Raw genomic sequence first — 17,209 nt, forward strand, 5'->3', positions numbered from 1 at the left:
TTATTTCAAATTGCAAAATTATTCCCTCTAGTATCATGAGAAAATGGATGTTAAATTTTAATTAGTGTGACGCATTATCACATATGAATTAACTATCGAATAAAGATTTATAGAAAATAAAATAAATTGAGTTTATTTCTTCCAGAAGATAAAGATGTCAGAGCAGAATTTTGATTCAAAACAGATGGGCGAAATAGTTTCTTGAGTGGTTTTCGTTTCTCACACCTGTTTTTCACATCGTTTAAGTTCCGTAAAATCGAATAGCAGGAAAGCACGTTTTTCAAAACAACAGCGTGGAAGTGTTAAAATGCTCTTTTTTATGAGACAACAATTACGTGCGTAACTTAGAGAGTGTTTTCATTTTCCACAGCAAAAAGCATGATTTTGAGGGAAAAAAAATCCTCATGGAATACAAAAGAACACTGCAGACAGTTGAGGTTATGAGTAAACAGTAGAAGAAGGTACAATTATGCAGATTGGGCTCACACAAAAAGGCAAATATATATATATGTATTTCTTGCTGTTACAGTATCAAAAGTAGATTTGGAGCGTTTCTCGGAAGAAATGAAATAAAAATGTTCTACACGTTCAAATGTTAAAAAAGAAAACATGCGATGAATTTAAATGATTGTTACAGGCGAGGACTAAGCAAATAAATAAGAAAATAAAAGAAACATATCTTCATTAAGATCAATGGAATGCATGGAGTATTCTTTGCGAATCGCTATTTCCAGAGAAAGTGTTTTATATGGTGCCAAAGAAGGCTTTCCGTCATTTCGTGACATAAATCTTATTTAAAGTAATTTTGTAAACTTACAGTTATGTTATTGATTCTACAGATTAAATGTAACTGTTAAGCATTGACTTTACAGATATTAAGCCACTTTAAAGTACAATAACAAAAACAAGAAAACATTATCTTGCATATTTTCGTGGTTTTTTTGGTTTTTTTTTAATGCGTGGCCTTAATTTCTTTGCAATGCTGGCAAATTTTTAAACTAGATTAAAAAAATGTTTTAATGATAATGTTTATTGGCTAGTATATGTGCAAATTGCAACATGCGTGATAAAAATAAATCTTTTCTAAAGGTCTATGGGTTAATCATAGGACTTAGAAATACTGGGATTTCTCAAAATTTTAACTGGATTTTTTATTAAAAAGAAATTAAACTGTTTAATTAAAAATTTATTTAGGGATTTAACTAATTTTTGTTTAATTACAATTTTATTAAAATAAATTCTTTATTAAAAAGAAATTAAGTTTTTCTTTGGAACATATTATAGAACGAAATCATTTCTGCACCAACTTAAAATTCAAAAAGAAATCAAATTGTTTAATTAAGCATGCATTAATAAATTTAACTAATTTTTATTTAATTAAAATTGATTTTAATAAATTTTTAAATGAAAGGAAATTAAATTTTTCTTCGGAACCTGTTAATGCACTAAATCATTTCTGCACCAGTTTTGAAATTCAAAAAATGGGTTCTTCAGGGATAACCTTTGCTATGCAATAATTTTCTCTAATTTTAATAAATTTTTAAAATACTTTACAATAATATTTTTTTATTATTTTATTTACTGTATTTATACTCACACACAGCATTGTGATACTTGATATATTTTTGTGAGCATCTAATATTGTTATTATAATATATTATGAGCAAATTTTAAAAAAATAAAGATAAACAAATCAAGCTTAATATATCCTCATACTATGATGTTAAATTACAAGTTCAAATTCTCTTTTTTTGCATACAAGACGGTGAATTTTATGTTTAGCTTCGTAGTATAGTGAAGGGAAACGAATGAGCATTTTGGACGTTTTCCTATAAGATAATGAAGCAAAAATTTTGATATAAATTTGGTATCAGTGCCAAATTTATTGATCTTGCTTATTGTGTTTTGAGTTGGCATGTTTACATACAAATACAAATACAAACAAATAGATAGTATGACATTCAACGGGTTTGGCTCAAAACTGGACATGGATGTAAAATTTCATTCTGAAGATCTTTATCAAATATGTTTCCTTACAAAAACTGAAATAATATTGTGTTTTTGAGTCCCTGAAAGTACAGATCTACGGACGATCAACCTCTTGTTGGATTTGACTGACAATTTGATATGTATATACAATATTGTTGTTAAATCTGTGTACCGATTTTTCTCTCCCTTTTCTCTTTTAGTTTTGTTGTTATCGTGTTAACTTATATTGAAACAGCCGGTCAGACAGACTTCCTCGGATAAGAATTCGCTCAAAACTTGATAGAAATCTACAGATTTGATGTAAAGACCGTATACGAAATCTCCTCCATCTTGCTCAAATTGTTTTTGTCACGGAGAGACAGATAGACGGACAGACAGATATTTTCTAAAAATGTGTTTTTCGATCTCAGGGAGGTCTGAAATGAGGGGATTCGTTGAAATCTCGAGTTCGAATTTTTTTTTGACGATTAAAAGAATTTTCGAATTTATTGACGATCACTATTTCTACAAGAAGTAAAAACTGACCGCTAGATTCTATTAAGAATAATGATGGTCTGGGAAATGCTTCTTCTGGTATTTTTTTTTTTCTTTTTACTGTCACGTATACAAAGCATAGTCGGTTCAGTTCTATACCATGTACCAGGTAATTGCACCAGTAGAGAGATGGATTGAAGTTTCATTGTAGGAGCCAAGATCTGGCATTGAAGTCGAAGTCAACTAATATTTTAAGTCAACTATTATTTTAATTATTTAATTTTCATAATGCAGAAAGCTCTCTCCAACGTTGCATTTACGTTGATCAAATGGACAGATAAAATTCGATACACAAAATTAACATCTATTATCTATAAGCCTATCGAATTTTTAGACAATTCCAATGAGGGATTGACCATCTGTTGCTCTGTACTTATAAAAACATGTAAACGCGATAACTCAAAAAACTCAGTGACTTAAATATTTCAAATTTGGTACGTGATTTTGTGAGAGCAAGTTTAATTTTTTGTATATTTTTGTTACAGTCGGTTGGGGAAAATAGGGCTAAAACACAAATTTGATTTTCAGGTACTATTAACAGCATATCAGGGATTAATCGCCAAATCCCTCGCCAATTTTCACGCGATGCTAATTCACGCCAAAGGTTAAGATTTCGTAACTATTGTACGCCAATGCTATACAAGGCGTTCTCTGGGATAACACCCTTATTAGATAGTATGCGAGAAAGTTTTGTTGAGACAACTCCCACTGGTTATATTCATGGATTTCAGGGACTAATTATATTTTTTATAGCCAAAGGTAAAATTATTTTGCTTGACAAAAATATCATTTATAATTCTCAGAAAAATCAAACACACTGCAATTTAGTTGATCCCAACTGTTCCAAAAATAAACCACTGCCACATTTCATATTCTCCTCAAATTATAAAAATTCTCAACATCTTCTGAATAAACATCAAACGCATTCTCAATTGAATTATAATAACACAGGTCCTATTGATCTAAATCACCGTCATCAGTAAATTTCAAGTGTTAATCAATGACTGCTGATCACATTTCCTTAATAGAATTTGTTGAGTGGTCTTTGGAATATTAAGCCAAAAGACCGTACTTTTTATTGACTTCCAATCTAATACTTTTTATAGTTGCTTTAAATTCATTATTTGTCCATTAGCCTTTCCAGTAGTTCTTTTTGTTATGTGATGCATTTGAAAAAATAATAAAAAGATATTGGGGATAAAAAAATTATTAAGTTGTACCTCTACTATGGCGGTATGGCCCCGATTTTGATTACGCCGATAGAATAATACAAGCTAGACCTTTTATTAACATTAAAATGTTTATGAGTTGGCACGTGATCTACAAGATTAGCATTTAAAACGCTTTACAGAGAAGATCACTAGACCTAAATCTAGATAATATGGCAGATAGTTATTTTGTTACTAGTAGATACTCATTAAGGAATGACATTTCAACATTTAAATGAGTTTTCAATTAAAAATTACACTTAAGGGTTTCTTCTCATTTTGTATGATAGCCTTTTTTATTCTACTTTAAAATAAAAAAAAGAAACATTTCAGTGGAACCAATTTTTTTCGGTTTCGGAAACATTTTTTTTTTTGAATTTTCAGGAATTAAAAAAATATTTTTAAAGATATTTTACAATAATTCTTTTTATTGTTTTAGTCTATAGTTTTATATTCATGTGCGATTAATTTTTTATGTTCATATTATTGCTGCTATATAACGGAGGCCAAATTAAAAAAGTAATAGAATAAAAAGAAATACGGAACAAGTATGCTATCATCATATTATGGTGTTTTAAGCTCGAAGCTTGTATTTCTTTTATAGATTTAAGATTCGAAATGCTTTCAAGCCTTTAAGGGTTGAACATTACTAAAAAAAAGAGCCTCGGACTAAATTGCTTTTCAAAATTCAGATTTTACTCAATTTAATCCTTACTTCCGTTCTTTATGATCGGTAACAGAATGGGAAATTATTCCTTCAAATAACAGTGTATATTTTTTCAAAAATTTGGTTTGGATTTAAAGGTATGGTAAAGAATAAAAAAAGTGGAGTTATCTTTTATCGGGATTTGTTGTTGACATGACTGCAGTAGCACAATCCAAAACTGTTTGCAAAACACAGATATAATTGTTTACGCAATACCTTACAAAAACAACAACAACAACAACGAAAAACAAATAAAGCAACTTTTTTTAAATTTTTTTATTTTCTCGTATACGAAGTATTGCAAGCAATACCCCGACCTAGCCAGAGGTCATGCAGGGAACCTGATGGGTCCGCTGATGAGCAACCCCACCTAGCACGAACCCCACCCCATTTGCAAACAATAAAGAATCCTCTTGAGAAAACGCATATTGGAACAGAAATATATATATATATATATATATATATATATATATATATATATATATATATATATATATATATATATATATATATATATATAATTTCACATTACATATTAAATTTTGATACATAAAAAGTGCATAAAATACATTAAATGTACGTTAACTTTTTACTTCAGGTGAGAACTAAAATCAAGAGCTTTGAGGAAATGTCCGGAATAGAAGATTTAATGGCTGGAATTTTTATGAGTTCATCGATGTCAATATACATCCGATTTCTTGGTCTGTGTTTTCGCCATAGTGCACAGGCTTTGATAACGTGATTTATGATGATTAACGTGATGATTTTATTTTCCTTCTTCGGTGCCACACTTACAAGTCGAACTTTGGTCAAAGAAACGACTTTGAAGTACAGAAAAATACACTTGTCCAGCGTATGCTTAATTACTAAAATAAAAAAATCACCCTCAATTCGGTTAACAGAAATGTTTTTAAAATGTTGATAGATTGTTACCCTCTTGATGGGATTATTCCATCTCTGCTGCCAATACTTAATTATTAGTTTTTTGGTCTCATTTCTGAATTGGATTTTGGTTTCATGGGAAGATATTTCTTGCATTTCTAAATTTAAAACGGGAAAGTATAGTAATCATAAAAAAATTCGAACTCAAGATTTTGACGAATCTTCACGTTGAGTTCTAAAAATATATTTTGAAAAATGTCCGTCTGTTTGTCTGTGACAAATAGAACTCAGAAACCCTTTCAGCTAGACTGTTAAAATTTCGATTACGGTTTTAACACCAAATTTGCAGATTTCTATCAAATTTTGCGTAGAATCTGTTCAGAAAAAGTCTGTCTGTCCGGTTGTTGAAATAAGTTAATACGATTACTGCAAAACGAAGAGAGCTCGAAAAATAGGATTCGGTATACAGATTTAACATCTACAGTGAGTCAATATCCTATCAAATTTTGATCGAAATCCAACAACAAGTGACTGTCTGTCGGTCTGTACTTTCAGAAACATGTAAACGTTATACTTAAAAAACGCAAAGACTTAAATATATCGGGTATGTGATTGTGACTACAAATGTCAAATTCTTATTTCAATCCATTGGGAAAAGCAGGTCTAAAACATAGATTCAATTTTCAGATACTATTAACTGTATGCATCACTAAAACCCTCGCCAAGGATGACAAGATGGATTCAGCAAAAGCGCTACATTCACGCCCTATGTTTATATTCGTAACTATTGTACGCCAATACTATGTAAGGAGTACTCTGACATGCCAAGTTTATTAAAGAGTATACGAAAATGTTTTTGGGAGACCATCTCTGCTGGTTAAGATTAATTATATTATATGTAGTCTGCCGTGCACGAGATTTAATTTTACCTTCCAAATTTCTCATATTTATATGCAAATTGCAATAATGAATTCGATATCCATTTGAGTTTTGATTTACAATTGTATTACAATGTGTAAATCTTCTTCATATCCTCTCTTTTTTCAACCAAAATGCATGAATTATTTCACAACTTTTTCATTTTTAAAAATTTTTTATACTATTTTCTTTAATCGAAAAGTTTGTAGATCGAATCAGAAATATTTAACAGCGTACTAAATATTTCTGATCCATACTTTCGTAACAAGGTTCGATTTCATGTGATATCAAAATCACTTAATAGACAGAACTGCACATACATTATAACATATTTTTACACTTCTATTATGCTGTGCTATGACGGTGCATTTTTTTTTCTTTACTTTTACAAGATGTGAAATTTATTCTAAAATGAAATCTCATTTAAATTCTTAAGTAAGCATTTAATACTAACCATGCGAGCATCAATAGATTCCATCTTCCCAAGACTGATTAATGTCAAGGAAATGGTTATCTTTACGTCCTCTATGTAATAATAAAAAAAAAAAAGAAAGAAATTGGAGCAAACTCGTGTACACCGGACACGTGACAAATGCTCCGTATCTATTGTGTAGATGTTCGACAAAATTAAATTTCAGTTTTGCTATTTGAATAAATACGAATAAATTTATTTTTTCCACATTTAGGTTTTTGGAGGTGATAAATTTTAATTCCATTATTCTTCAACTTAGCAGACGATGCAATTAATTATTTTCAGCGTCACCGTTTTCTATAATTTTCATTACTATCACGTATAAGCGGTAAAAACTAACTCATATCGCTCGAAAAAACAAAACAAAGTAAGTAAAAACTTTATGCATATGACTTTGATAACACGTGAAGTGACTGAAAGTATCGGAAATTATTCAAAAGTATTTGGTATCCTTTTGTGGTATTTGATTAATTAAGGATGAACTGATTTGAACTCAACAGCAAGAGAAAAGTCATTGCACTCATGGATATTTCAAATAAATTCATGAAATAAGTTCTACAAAGTTACCAAATACAAAAAGATACATTTTAAACTTAAATGATAAATGAGTATGAGTGATGAGGTTAAGAATGATCAGTTTAAGTTAAAATGATAAATTATTTTTTCCGGGCGAAGAACATTATTACATTTGGCATGTTCTTACTTTCTTTCTTTTAAAAAAAAAATAAGGATTCAAAATCTTGTCATATAGCCAGGAAATGAGCTTGCCGACCAGCACAGTTAAGTGCAGGTTATATTTTACCCTAAGATACTTGCACTTTTTCTGAAGGAGTGAGAGAAGATGTATCGAATTTAGGAGTCAAATTTGCTCTCAGATAAATTTGGACTATCCGGCAAAAGATGGATTGATTTTGATCTGTTAATAGAAACTAAAATATTTTTGTTGTCTTTGAGGATGAAAAAATATTCTTATTTGCTCATGATAGCACCTTAAAAATTTCCGATCAAAGCTTCGACAGAAAAGGTTGAACAGCATTCACAATAGGAAAGACGTGTGAACAAACGTCAAAATGTTTGTAGATGAAAATAGGTGATGCATGATTAGATGTTTGTGATAAATCTCAACTTTTAAATTCTTTTGGAAATTATTTATCGTTGCCTGTAGTTCATGTTGTTCGAAACATTGACTTGGCTGGCAAAGTTTTTGCCATGAACCATCTAAAGATATGAGCACTATTTTTTTTTCTTTTTTTGTAGACAGTGCGAAATTCAAGCAAAATAGCAACAACGCTAATATTCATTGTGCTGACATATGGTACTTAATTAAAGCTCTTAATATTCTATATCATCTCTCAGACGTATTTCGAAGGGTTTTTTTCAATGAATGAAAGACACATCAGTTGTAAACAACAGTTGTTCCATCTGGGAAGATCCGATGAGGAATTCTAAATCACCATATAGGACCATTATTTCTGTCCGGATGTTACATTGAATATCACCTCTGGCTGCCTTGATAATCTATCAATAGCTACAAGGCAATAGGCATACTTTGATGAAAAGGTAGTGACTTTTAATATCAATATTGAAATGGAAAATCATTAGTTTAGCACATTAAAGTTCTCCAAAAGTAAAGGCACTTGGCGAGCAATTTTTCATTTATGACTATAAATATAAAAACTTGTAAAAGTTGTAATGTTTTGCTTCACCAAAGCCCAAAGCTAAGGCCAAACGAAATGACTATATACGAGTCATGACTATATAAGATCCAAAGTCGTGAGTATGTACTTTGAAGTTCATACGAAGATGAGCGTGTAAATTTCATTAAAAAACGTAAAGACGTAAAAACGTGGGATGTAAAGGCGAATGATCTGTGTAGAAACATAATATCACAACTTTTATATCCATATTCAGAACTATCATTTTTCTCAACGACTCTTGAAATAAAAAATGAAACTCCTTGTCGTGTTGTTGATTACGAATAATCACCGAGGAAGAGCATATCTTTTAGATGTGAGAAAGAGCTACAGATTTCTTCTTTACGCTAATAATCCTAATATCTATTGTAAACTGCGTTAAGCAGTGCTCACACGAGGCCAACTACAGTAGACTCCCGATTATCCGCGGGCGGGTTATCCCGCTCCGCGGATAACCCGCACAAAGTTTTTTTTTTTTTTTTTTTTTTTTGCTTCCAAGCAAAGAGAAAATGCTTCCAAAGCAAGAAGCAAACACAAATGACTGATTTCTTCAAAAAAGTGTAGTTTTACAGCTATGCTTTTGTAATTACATAATACATTACAGTATTAAAACAGTACATACGTATTAATTTTTCTGTATATCCTTGACGCCTCTCGTAAGCAGAAAGCACTTTTCTATTTTCATTAACAAAATGCATTTTAGGTTAGTTTTGAGTGATATACTAAAATATTAAGCGTTAGTTAAACATTTCCTGCTGTTTATTTTACGTTTTATTGTACATAAAAGGATTTTTCAAAATTGGAATGACTTTTACTTTTGCTAAACCCGTTTTTATCTTTTTTCGAATTATCCGCGATTTTTGTTATCCGCGGCGGCCGCGCCACCCAATTCCGCGGATAATCGGGAGTGTACTGTACTGCGCGAAATGGAAAGCCATGCTTACTTGCGGTAGATCACGTGAGCACAATGGGACAATGGTAAATAATTGTTTCGATGAGACAAACATTTGCCATGTCCCATTGATGTGATGATGCTTTAAGCTTAACTTTATGAACTTGAGTCTGACGTAGAGAGAGTTTTCAATTTTTTTTTGTAAAAATGGTAGGATTAAGGTAAGCTAAAATAGTGAATTTATTTCCTTCGAGTAATTAGCGAAACTATTTTATGGATTAACAAATAGTTAACAATTTCCAGTTGTATGGAATGTATTTTTGTTCTGCGGTGCTGAAATTGCAATAATAATTTTAATTATAAGAATCAATTAATCCAATAATCGTAATACACTTATTTATTTGTATTTTTACACTGTTGCTTCTTATGACACTTGCCACGGACAAGCCCGCTGTTCGAAGACAGCCGATTTAAGCCTGAGGGGGAGCGCGTCTTGTTATTACCGTAGAGTAAACTAGGGCCAAGAGTACGACTTAACTACACACACGTCACTACCCTTTTTACGGGACTGCATTCACGCATCCGCAGATCGTAATTTAGACCTGAATCAGAAAATGATCACCCCTGATCCAGTACCCCCAGTGGTATTACTCGCGACATGGAGGACTTAGTGACTCCGACAGATTTATACGCGCTTTAGCCACCAAGCACGCGTGGAACCTTCGGCCGGCGGGGTTCGAACTCGCAACCTAATGGACGCGAATCCAACGCTCTACCAACTAGGCTATCCCGGCCAATTTTTACACCTCTACCGTCATCTCAATAACCAAATAGAAGCCATTTTCTCAATGGAATGTTCCTCTTTTTTTTAGAATCTTTTTTGTATCAACATTAGCAAAAAATCCTCAATCTTGCTGATAAGAGAAAGTCAACTTTGATATATATATATATATATATATATATATATATATATATATATATATATATATATATATATATATATATATATATATATATATATATATATATATATATATATATATATATATATATATATACATATATATATACATATATATATATATATATATATATATATATATATATATATATATATATATATATATATATATATATATATATATATATATATATATATATACAAAAGTATTAGAATCAAGTTAATAGGAAAAACAAAAAATCAAATAAAAATTAAACCAAAAAAATTATTAAAAATATAAAAAAAGAATCCGGCCTGAAGACTTTTTCAAGGGTCACCCTCAGGCAGGGATTCAAAGAAAGGGATTTTTTCTGTGAGGAAATACAGACATTGTCTAATAATGATTCCTCATGACCCGAATATATATATATATATATAACATAAATAATAAAGGAATAGTTTGACAACAGCTTCGCCCTAGACATACAATAAATTAATTAAAACTCAGAATTTAAAGCGAATAATAATAGATGCAAACACGATTAAAGTATTTATAAATATTTATAATATTTCCATAATAAATATGAACAACTAATTTACTAGATGATTTCTTTATTTTTTTTAATAATTACAATTAAATGTAGCAATATTTAACGATAAAGATTATTATTTTTCATTCTTTTATAAAAATCAACCCTAATTAAGATTATCAACCGATCGTATTGTTATCTAACATTCCTTTGTTATTTATATCACCTACACAATAAAGGGGAACAAATAATCCGAGTTCACGATTTCTTAATTTTTTTTAATAAATTCTACTTCAAATGGAGCACCAATTAATGATACAAAAATCATTAATTTTCCTTCTTCTATATAATACAAATAAAATAGAATCTCTAATTAAGATAATTTATTGATTTAATTCATAAGATTAATTTTGTTATCAAAAGACTGATAACAGAGATATTTATTTTTCGTGTGACATATAAAAAATCTTTATTTAAAAATTTCCCTATAAACAACACCTAAACAACACAATGAGAGTCATTATCAGAAACTTTAGAAAACACAACCTATTCTTTATAACTTCGATAACTTCAAATCGTAGACACGAAAACACGTTTTTCGATACCCCCTAGGATCTTTGTTATCGTTGGATATTTTGATAAGAAACTTATCTATGTGTGTCATATTTACTTGAATTTATTCAAGTAATGCACGTAATCTGAAGTATTTTTTGGTAACTTATTTTCACGAGGAGATCGGTGCAATAAGTCATACTGTTTGTCAGTTTTAATCTTTTTAAAATTCTGCTGTAATAAGTATACTTTTTTATCATATATCCCAGTGAAATATTTACTTTTGTTCCAACCGTTGTTATCGCCTTACCTCACAAATGTTTATCAAAATGAGCATAATAAGACAAATACATTTTAGTTTTCATAAAAAGTTCATTGATGTTTACATAAACTAAATGTTATGACTCGGAACTCTACTTTCGTTTTAGAATTAGTTTATTTCACAACTGATAGAGAGTAATTTGATCATAATTTACAGATGTTGCTGACAGAAATGGATCAGACTGTTTCCAGATGAAGTTCAGTCACAAAGGTGAATATATAATTATTTTTCTTAATTTAAATGCAACGCAATTCAACATAACTCAAACTGGTTTGCCAGATTCGAGATTGAAATGCAATGCAAAAAAGAAATAAAAACAAACGATACAATGCAATATTCTGAAATAAAAACAAACGAGAAATGTATAACTTATTAAATGTGGTAACGCTAATCATTTCGTCGTGTATTTCATTTATCATCTTGAGAATACATGATGTTGTTTTGATTTGGGCTTTTTGAAGCCTCAAAATGCACGAGAAGAAAACGCGATTTATCGCTTTTGAGGCATCCATTTTTTGCTTTTAGAGTTATTAGAAAATGATAAAGATAGTTGTCACAATTGGCGACTTATCGTCAACAAAATGTTACAACTTAACCCGAATGTCCGCCAGTTACCCAATTCTTCTGTCTGTCCAATAACGGATAGGGTGGTAAGAAGTTATCGCCCGAAGAAGCACAGAGAAGAGAATGGGGAAAAAAATAGCGTGGGAAGGTATCGAAAACTATATATATATATATATATATATATATATATATATATATATATATATATATATATATATATATATATATATATATTTCAAATATCGACGCATGCGTAATCTGATAGTCACATGATTGTTTAAAACCGGTTTAAACTAATTTTTCATGAAAAAAAATTTTTTTTTGGCCTGGAAAAAAATTTTTAGAACTCGATTGATTTTGAGATGATCGAAAATCGTCCCTTTTCTAAATGCTGGTGATTGCGAAATATGAGCTGTGTGAGAACACGATGTTTTCTGTCGGATTGACACCACGTGATAAAAAATAACGTTTCCACATAATAACTTGAAATTTACGAATGCACATTTCAATTTTTATTATTTTTAAAATCATACTAATTATATTTCACATTATAAGAACAAAAAGGGAGTGAGAAAAGAATATAAAATACCTGATATTTACAAAATAATTCGGAAATGTAATAATTTATAAATATAAATTACTTGCTTCAATGCTAATTAAAAAAAAGAAGAAAGAGGTGTTTCATTTTTATTTCCATATTTTCATTTTCGCTAACTCATATTCAGGAAATCCCTCGATACTACATTGCTGATTCAGTGATGACTTAGCTCTTTTTAAGTGGCCCCCAAGGTCTTCTGATATTATGGTTTGCGATTTCTTTCTTTGGGATTACGTTACAGATACCGAGTTCATACTGCCTTTTACATTCCCACTGAATGAGCTCCAGAACCATATTACCAGCGCTTTTGTGAAAATAGACTATGATATGTCCTTTATGCCTCTAAGGAAAACAGGATTACCACACAGAATGCGTACTGGAAAAAAGACAAATTGCACATTTATAAGCTTTGAAAAAATTTAAATATCTTCGTTATTTAATTGGACATTTCTCATTCTCATTGTCATAATTTTTTTTAAATTATAATGAATTTATATGACAATTTGTAATTATCCTGCATTTCAAGACCTATAATTCAAATCTTATTTCAAATATTAGTATCCTTTGGCTACAAGTTGGTCCACCGGGAATAATAATTATATTTATTAGCAGGTTAATCTTTTAGATATATTTTTATGTCTATGATTCTGCCAGATTGTGAGGCTTTACAGCCGTGTTATTTTAATTATCTTAATCGTTTTACATATGTAGTATTTACTTTGTAAAGGAACTTTTCTAACCGAGACCTGTTACAAAATATTATAGGGTTATTAAAAAAGCAAATGCCCCGTTAATCTGTCTACTAAATTTCGCTGTACTTTTACTTCATTTTACTTCATCTTGACAATTATACAAATATTAAACAGAATCCTTCTTTAGTTTTAAATAATGAAAAAAAATCACAAGATTAAATATTTGAGAAAACAATAAAATTAAGGCAACGATATTGAAAATCGTGCAAATTTTTTTTTTAATCGCTAAAATTCACGAAAAATTTTCATGATTATAAAATTGGAATAATTAAAAAGCCCTTTTTTTAATTTTGAAAAAGTGTAAAATGAATTTTATACAATAATACTTTTGGTGTTATCGTGGAAAAACACAAAATTCAACTCCATTTTCAATTATTAAAAATAATGAAAAACTCTTCGATATACGCATTTCCACACTTCAAGGTATATACATATATATATATATATATATATATATGCGAAATTTCATAGTTATAAGTGAACAAATCTGCCTTGTAGAGCGCCAACTCACATACTCACACATCTTTATTATTAGCCGAAATTTTCGGAAATATTATGACCATCGGAAAATTTGACTTTCAGATTTTAATGAATTATAAGCTTTTTTTTAATCCGAAAACTGTTTTTGGAGCTATGTCTTCCTACAAACAGGACAACTTCAAACTCTATCAAGCTAAAAAGTGGCAATCTGGTATATCATCTTAACAAAACCAAACCAAACAAACAAAAAAAGGTTAGATGTGTGTTAAATTTTAAAAGAAATCTTTCAACGTAAAGTTTGTCTGTTTATCTGTTTATCCAGGGGTGAGGGCATCTCGTAATTGAGGATGAGAAGTTTCCGGCATGGTGGTTGGTTCTCACCACTCTGGTGGGTTCAGAAAAAATTGGGAGTGACTTCCTTCCACAGATGACAGGACGCATTTGCCAAGGGAAGGGCTGTACCGTGGCCGGTGATGGCCCTTAGGACTTAACCACAGTTTCCGCCAGTGTTCTGTTACGGCGGTCCGGTCATTCAGATTTTTCCGTGTGCCTTCCAGCTGGTCGGAGTAGCCAGTTTGTGGTTGTGGTGTATGTTTGCCCCTGCGAGTGCACGTGAACATGATAATTCGAAATTGCACAACTACATGGATAAAATTCACCATATGATTTATTTTGCCATATGAAATTGTGGGAATGTAGCGAATTTTCGGCATTAGTTCATCATTATTGACTGTATAGCAGCACATCTATTCATATCTATGCGAAACAAAAAAGTGCATGTTTATTAAAATAATCTGGATTTAATGTCTAGAACAATTTTAAATAGGGTTAAAGATAGATTGTTCAAAGAATTATGAACGTTTTTGTTATGTTTTGTTCGTTTCAATCCCATATTAAAAACAATCAATATTGCCGGCAATATAGCTGAACACTAAAGGCGGCTAATTTTGTAATATGATAGTGATTTTGCTACATTATATTTTAGTAAATTGAGAATGCCAAAACTTAATTGTTATTTGTAAATAATTTTACTAAATGACCTTAAATACGAATTGTTTGAGTTAAATGGTTAAGTTATTAGTTCGATTACCAATCTGTTGAATGTGATAGCAAGAAATAATTTTGTTTATGGTATTGAAGCCGCTTTTGGAATTTCTTCTACAATATTAAAAAACTACAATGGATTTAATTATTTTAGGATCCTATGCAGTCTACTTTATGTAGCTTCTCTTCTAATAAGAAGGTCAATTCTGGTGCATGTTTCAACATAGTTTTAATATATTAAAGATTTATTTTTGGTTAATATTTTTCATTTTATTAATTTTGTGAATATATATTTGTTTTTATTTATTTTATAAGACTTCAGACTGCCAGGCATCCACATTGGTTCTCACTATTATTGAAACAGATATTCGGTTTTATGAATATTCTAATAACTTAATGATCATAATGAAACCTATCGGAATCTGACGAATTATATTTGATAAATTGATAAAATGCCTATATTATTCTAATATTTTATCATTCAAAAATTTGTATGTTTTGCAAAAACTATTTGACAACTAAAAAAAATAATTAAAAATTGGCCTTGCGGCTGTAGCCTGTTGTCTAGTTGGAAAACCACCACTGCTAAAAGAGATCTTATGATTGATTAATTGATTGCTACTTATCTCTTTTTACTTTCTCGTATGCAATAGTCAAAAATTTCGAACTCGATGTTGTGACGAATCTTCACGCTTCAGACTTTCCTGAATTCGAAAAATACACATTTGTATGATTCCGTCTGCTTGTCTGTGACCAATATAACTTAAAAATGCTTTGAGTTAGGCTTAAGAAATTTAGCATATGCTCTTTGCATGAAATTTGTAGATTTGTATCAAATTTTGTGTAAAATCCTTTCAGAGGAAGTCTGTCTGTCCATTTAATCGAACCTGACACCATAATTACAAATCGAAGAGAGCTTGATGGATAACATTCTGTACATAGCTTTAACATCTGTGGTGTAGATGCTTATTAAAGTTTGAGCCAAATCCAAAAAAGGGTTGACCATCTGTCGTTCTGTACTTTCCAAATTATGTAAACACGATAGTTCAAAAACGCTATGACTTCAAAATAAATTTGGTTTGGGATTTTGTAATTACAAGTGTAATTTTGTATTAAATATTTGCTTCAATCATTTGGGGAAAACGAGTCTAAAACACAAATTCTGTTTTCGGATACTATTAACAGTATGCCAGGAATTAATCTCCAAAAATCTCGCCAAGAATCATACAATGGGTTCCGAAAAAATGTTAAATTCATGCCAAAGGCTAATATTTCATGACTATTGCACTGCATTGGCATGCAAGGCATTCTTAGGGATTATGTATTTATTAGAGAGTAATTCGAGATAAAGGTTTGAGGGGACCATCCCTTCTGATTTTGTTTGATGTTTTCAGTCAACGTATTGCTATGAAATGCAAAAAATGTATTCAAACACTCCTTTCTCAGCTCGAAATATTTTGGTTAGCCTCGCCATTTTCGCTGGCCTGCGTGGCGTCAGTGGTGTATTAAGTAAATGAGAATCACGAATTGAAACAAACAGCATCCGTTTTGCGATATCAATGAAAAATGCCACAAGATTTCGTTGCGGAAATATTCATCTCGGCCGTTTTCCTTATCATCCATCATCCTGGATAGGAAACTGCAAATTTTGACGTTACTTCCTGGTCATCGCTTTTGGCGCATCATTTGGAGGGGAATTAAGTGCTTTTCAAAGTATTTAGTTACCTATAATTATATTTTGTTTTCTGTAACAAATCTTCCGTTTAAGATTCGAGCCATGATGCGTATTTTCAAAGATGGAACACATTTTATAGATGAGCTAAGTAATTATAGGTAAAATTGAGAATGAGTTTCCCTCAACTTTTTCGTATATTTTCATAGCTTAAAAACTTTATTGTTTAATTAAATGGCGCTATGAAGCAAATTGAGTACATTGTGTCTCTCTTCCAACTGGTTTACAGATTTAGTTCAAAGCTTGATAATCTAAAATTCCAGTGTCAAGACAATATAAAAAAATTTCATCTATCTAGCTTTCTGTATTTTTACAAGGGTTGGAAATTCAATCGAATCGTAATGTAACATTATAAGCACCAGTTTGTAATACCTAAAGTCCTTTGATGTTGTCTTCAGCG

General features: G+C 30.5%; 1 protein-coding gene across 1 annotated transcript in view; it reads left to right on the forward strand.

Moving 5' to 3' along the window:
- The first annotated feature begins 11,795 nt into the window (after positions 1–11,795).
- Positions 11,796–17,209, forward strand: part of LOC129955476 (ribosome biogenesis protein SPATA5L1-like) — a 335,554-nt gene continuing 330,140 nt past the window's right edge. Inside the window, exon 1 of the mRNA XM_056068229.1 lies at positions 11,796–11,849. The gene's annotated coding sequence lies outside the window, so the exon portion shown is untranslated. The remainder of the gene's footprint in view (positions 11,850–17,209) is intronic.

The sequence above is a fragment of the Argiope bruennichi genome, chromosome 2 (assembly GCF_947563725.1).
Source record: "Argiope bruennichi chromosome 2, qqArgBrue1.1, whole genome shotgun sequence".
In the NCBI taxonomy this organism is placed as follows: domain Eukaryota; kingdom Metazoa; phylum Arthropoda; class Arachnida; order Araneae; family Araneidae; genus Argiope; species Argiope bruennichi.